Below are 6,000 nucleotides of genomic sequence, written 5' to 3' on the forward strand. Positions count from 1 at the left end.
ACCTATGCATTTTTAGTGCTTTTTGCATTTTACAGATTTGCATTACAGAATGTGTTCCATAGGAAAACATGTTAAATGGACTGTAGTGAAAATCTTCAAAATGCAAAACGCCCTAAAAATGCATAGGTGTGAATCGGGCTTAACACAGTTCACCGCACATGGTGTGGCATTCGATTTTGCTCCCATTTGCACAGAATGGGAGCAACATGCAATTTTACAGAACGAATAGCTCAGCAAATTCGTTATAAACACATCCCATAGAAAATAATTATTTTATTTGTGCCTTGTTCCCACCTCAATGCTGTGCTGAGCTGGCTTGTGGTCCATTGGGTAAAAACGCACACGTTTCCTTTTTTTCACACCTTACCTCATGTCAGCGCATCTCAATGCACCGTGGCAGTGTGATGCATAGAGATGAAGCAAATGTAATTTTTCTGATGTTTCAATAAAGTTAAAAGCCACCCGCACCCACCATTACACAATGGACACCGGTCTGCACGCTAAAAAAAGCTTAGTGAGAACGAGCCCTTACCATAATATCCCATGTACCTTATGATGGCCATACAAGCATCGATAAATTACCATTTTCTTTCCTGATCAATCTCTTCAGCCAGGAATAATCGATTTATGGTTGACAACTGATTCCATCATAACTCCCAACTGTCCCTGATTTGGAGGGACTGTCCCTGATTTGGAGCAGTGTCCCTCTGTCCCTCACTCCTCCTCATTTGTCCCTCATTTTGGTCTGAGCATGGGGGACGATGCAGCTTTTCGCGGCCAATTTGTCAGGAAATGGCTGGTGTTAGCACTTCATCACAACACCATGGTTAATGTGGTGTCAGGATGATTGAAGTGCATCATTTTTTATTATTATATTGTAATATAAAATGAAATAGTTCAACTCACCATAATGCAGAATCTGTCACTAGATGCAGCTTGTCACTTGCTACCAGCTTGCCATGTTGCCTATCACCAGATTTCCACATGCCACATCGCCTCCCACCAGATGCAGACTGCCACATGCCATCAGATGCAGATTGCCACAGTTCAATGCCACCAGATTGCCACTCCACCAGATGCAGATTGCCACAGACACATGCCACCAGATGCAGATTGCCACAGTCACTTGCCACATGCCACCAGATGCGCATTGCCACAGACACATGCCACCAGATGCAGATTGCCACATGTCACCAGATGCAGATTGCCACAGTCACTTGCCACAGCCACCAGATGCAGATTGCCACATGTCACCAGATACAGATTGCCACAGTCACTTGCCACACGCCACCAGATGCGGATTGCCACAGACACATGCCACCAGATGCAGATTGCCACAGACACATGCCACCAGATGCAGATTGCCACAGTCACTTGCCACATGCCACCAGATTAAGATTGTCACAGACAAATGCCACATGCCACTAGATGCAGCATCTTAAATGCAAATTGTCACTAAGTGCAGTGCAGTGGGGTGGAGGGTTCCACGTGAGAGAGAACAGAGGTGATGCGGGGCGGGCTGTGAGAGATGATGTAATCTCTCTGCACCCCCGCTTCACCTCCAACAGTATACTGGCCGGGCTGTGTGGGCGGAACAGCAGTGATGTGGGCGGGTGGTGGGAGATGATGTAATCTCTCTGCTCGTCTGCTTCATCCCCAGCAGGGTAGTGGCAGGGCTGTGTGAGCGGAAGTGTGGTGATCGCTCTGCTCACCGCCGCCGCATCTCAGTGGACACTTCGCGGCCCGGCTGCAAACGGGCTACGGCCCGGTAGCGGGCCGCGGCCCAGGGGTTGGAGACCCCCGTGCTACATGAATCATCTGCCCATCCAGAAATGCCAGGGGGTGTTTTTCAAAGTGATTTCTCAGCAGAATAAAGCATGGGGACATGGATGGATGGATGAGTTTGCTTTGAATATTATAAATTAAGTAAGTAGTGTAGTACCCTCTAGTGAAGGGGTTGTTAATGTAGGTACATTTAGTTAGCTTGAGGCTAAGCCTGAGCTGTTGAATCTGGGTCAGGGTTCTGTAAGTCAGGGCTGGATGACTCCTCTTGACAGCTCCTCTGGTACCTCCCCCTGGTCTAGTAGGTTGTAGAAACTTCTAGAACTAGTAGGCAGGAGGTTAGGAGGAGCTGCCTGGAATATTTATGAGGCCCTGACCAATCCCCAGAAATGGGTTGGCAGGAGGCAGAGCTTACCTCATAAATAGGCATGGACCATGATAGGAAGGTGGTCAGCTGGAAGATGGAGATTTAGTGCTAAGGAGGTTATCAGTGGCCCTCTGGGGGGCCCCCTAGCCTGGGTTGACCTTGGACTGGGGTTCAGTTGCAGGAAGGATTCTGCCACTACACACAGAGGAAGCCCTTCCTGGAGGCACAGGAGCAAAAGAGAGGACGGTGTAAGTAATTTAGCACTACTGGAAACTTACAAGTGGGGAGAATGCCACATGTAGCCAGTTCTTCCTGAAGACAGTGGTTGGCCAAGTCTTTATCCTTCCCCAGGTGGTCTCCTGATAGTCAGCCAGGTGGGCTGGTGAGAGAGTCAGCTGAGTGGGCTGGTGAAGAGTCAGTCTCAGACATCCCAACCTGCAAAAACTGCATTTCAGGGAGGTGGCAAACTCATTTCAGGGAGGTGACGCTTTGCGCCGGTGCAAACCACCCCAATTAAATGCAGCCTTACCAGTGACAATTAAATGCATCCTTACCAGTGCCAATTAAATGCAGCCTGATCAGTGCCCATAAGTGCAGTTTCATCAGTAAAGTCTCATCAGTGCAGCCTCATCAGAGTCCATCAGTGCAGCATCATCGGTGTCCATCAGTGCTGTCTACCAGTATACATCAGTGCAGTCTACCAGTGTCCATCAGTAAAGCCATATCAGTGTCCATCAGTGCCTACCAGTGCAGCCTATCAGTGCAGCCTATCACTGTCCATCAGTGCCACCTCATCCATGCAGCCTATCAGTGTCCATCAGTGTCACCTCATCAGTGCCCACCAGTTCAGCCTAACAGTGCCACCTAATCAGTGCTCACCAGTGCAGCCTATCAGTGCCCACCAGTGCAACCCATCAGACAATCTATCGCCAGCCAGTTTAATTGTACATGATTGCATTGGGGGGAAGGACCTTCTGTATCTGCCAGCCAGCACACATTCAATCCGTGCTCTGGGGATCTCAGCGCTGCCGCTCCTACTCCAAATTTGACCCGATATTTAGCTGCACCTGCAGCCTCTGCCTTCTCCTGACCACCCAGACTGCATCGGGTGGGGTCTGAGAGTCAGTGATGCTCCCAGCTCAGTCCCGTCCCCTCCTCTGCTTTCTGTGAACTACTGCTGCGGCGCTGCCTCAATGACAGTGGCATCGTGGACTCCAGGGGACCTGGCCACAGACAGAAGACAGAGCAGCCCAAGATACCATACTTTATTCGGCTGTTCGGGCTGCTTTGTCTTCTGTCTATGGCTGAGTGGCAGGCCCAGCCAGGAGATCGCCCAGCACTCGCGGGTGTCCGTGAGCCGGCAGCCAAATGCGGGGGACTCCCGTGACTCACAGGAGACTTGGGATGTCTGTAGTCTGGAGGACTGCCGTGAAGAAGTTAGCCTAGAGGACTAGAGAAAGGGGCAGCTTCAGCCAGATGGGCTGGCAGTGCCTGAAGAGGTGGTGCTGAAATAAATAGCCTTAGGAGCTGAAAAACAAGCTGATCGCTGTACATTGCTACACAACAAGGGGCTGCGAATTCCTGCCTGCAAAGGGACATTGCAAAATCTGACTGAGCCTGTCAGATCAACCAACAGTGATTCAGCTGGAAACAGGAAAGTGATGGAACTGTATATAGACTATATATTGGAAATATGACCTTGAAGTTGTTGTTAAAGTTCTATTAAGTCAAGGGGGCAGAATGCCTGTGAAAATTCGGTGTGCCTGGCTGTGCAGGGTGGGGGATCCCAGTTCATCTGTGGCTCCTAAGGGAATGCGCTACAGCAGCATTTTTGGTTTGTGTGCTCAGATGCAGTGTAAATCTGCTTTAAAATACCATTGTAGTTTACAATCATAAATTATTGATCATGTCTCAATTTCCACCCTGTAATCTCATAATCTGATTGGTCGAAATATGATTGTATTCATGAACAAAAGTATCTCAGTGCTGCGGATCTATGGAAAACAATTGATAATTCTCTGCCCTAGCCAATTGACTCTGTTTGATTGAATCCAAAGTAGATTGAGTCTAAGTCAATCGGAAGGGAATTTATGGCTATTTGATTGTTGTGGATTTGAACATTTTGATAAAATCACACATCGATCGGCTGATAAAACTGAAGCATGTGTGGCCACCATTAGATTCTGTAGGAATAGTGGCCATTCAGCAGGCAAGGTATTAGTCCTTGGCATACAATGAAGGGAGATGCACACACATTGTATATAATTCATTTTATTCTTTATTTTTTTAACAGACAAAACAATTCCATGGTTTGTGCTGGCGGAGGAACGTAGAGTGTTCGTTATCTGCATCATATCTGAGTCATATTTTGTTCAAAAGAGAAAAACGATCAATCATATATTCGGCAGCACCCTGGTGTAGTGATTAGCACTTTCACCTAGCAGCAAAGGGGGTCGCTGGTTCAACTCCCAACCATGACATCATCTGCCTGGTGTTTGCATGTTCTCCCTGTGCCTGTGTGGGTTTCCTTGCACAAAGACATGCTGGTAGGTTAATCTAAATTGACCCTAATATGTATGAATGTGAGTTAGGGACCTTAGATTGTAAGCTCCTTGAGTGCAGGGACTGATGTGAATATACAATGTATATGTAAAGTGCTGTGTAAATTGACAGTGCTATACAAGTACCTCAAATAAATAATTGTATTCAGTTTAATTGCCAAAGTGTCCGTCCAACAGCTGATATTTTAACTCAAGATCCAAGCGTCCAGAGATTGCACAAGTGATTTCAGCACTATCACATTATCAGTAAGCCCACATTCACATGGGTGGGAACCCATGCAGCCCCTTGCCTCTTTGTGACAGGCGGCTGGAAGGCCATATGTTCCTTCCTCGCTTCCTGTTTTAAACATAAAAATAGCAAATCACCATGCCACGACTGCATGCAATGCAAGCTTTGCAGCACAGCTTCCTTCATTTGAATGAGTTGCATTCAGTGGCAGTTCTGCCCACTGAATGTGACGGGCATTAATTTTTGTTGCGGGTGCTTAAAGGGGCATGGCTGTGTAGCACTGACGCCTGAAGGAGTGGCTGGGTTTGTTGGGCTTACTGTTACCTTCTTGACCTCGTGTACATCTAGGGGTTTCCCGAGGTAGATGGCCCAAAGAACTGCAGAGACCGACACTGAATCCACTTTGAGGATATTTATTGAATAACAAATAGACAGAACAGTCTCTCAATGAAGGGTATAAGGTTAGGTAGGAAGTTCAGGTACTCTTGGAACGGCAAAAGATAGGAAGTCTCTCACTATAGAAATCCAGAGAATTGCCACTCACAACTGGATTCTCACAGCTACCAGATAGACCTCCTCTCACCAGGCCTAGCAACCGATAGAGTGTTTAAGTAAAGCGAAGCCTCTGCCCACAGATGCATTTAGAACATTTGAACAAAGTCTCTGCCACAGACTTGATGTAGAACACTTGTGAATAAAGTCTCTGCCACAGACTTGAATGTAGAACACTTGATTGTAACTGAAGGATGTAGATAAATTTAGAGAGCCATCATAAGGTACCAGTATCTCGCAGCCGGTCCGGCGATACCGTATGAGTGTAGATTCTCTTGGTGTCTTTCAACTGAGCCTCCAGGCTCTTTCTGAGAAGCCAGCCTTCAGCGTGGCTTTCTCCCGAAGAGTCCTCCCCTGGTTGCTTCTCCAGTTGCTGGGCCTCTCCACAGATGAGACGGCACCGGACCACCTTTGAATCCTCCTTCCTGTTACTTTGCCTCGGGCTAGCCAGCCCGAGACTCAGAATTGGATGGATCTGCACCCCAGGCCATGAGGACCATGGGGGGTGG

Source organism: Lithobates pipiens, unplaced genomic scaffold (assembly GCF_037356315.1).
Source record: "Lithobates pipiens isolate NorthernLeopardFrog02 unplaced genomic scaffold, aLitPip1_a1.2 Scaffold_16, whole genome shotgun sequence".
Taxonomy (NCBI): Eukaryota; Metazoa; Chordata; class Amphibia; order Anura; family Ranidae; genus Lithobates; species Lithobates pipiens.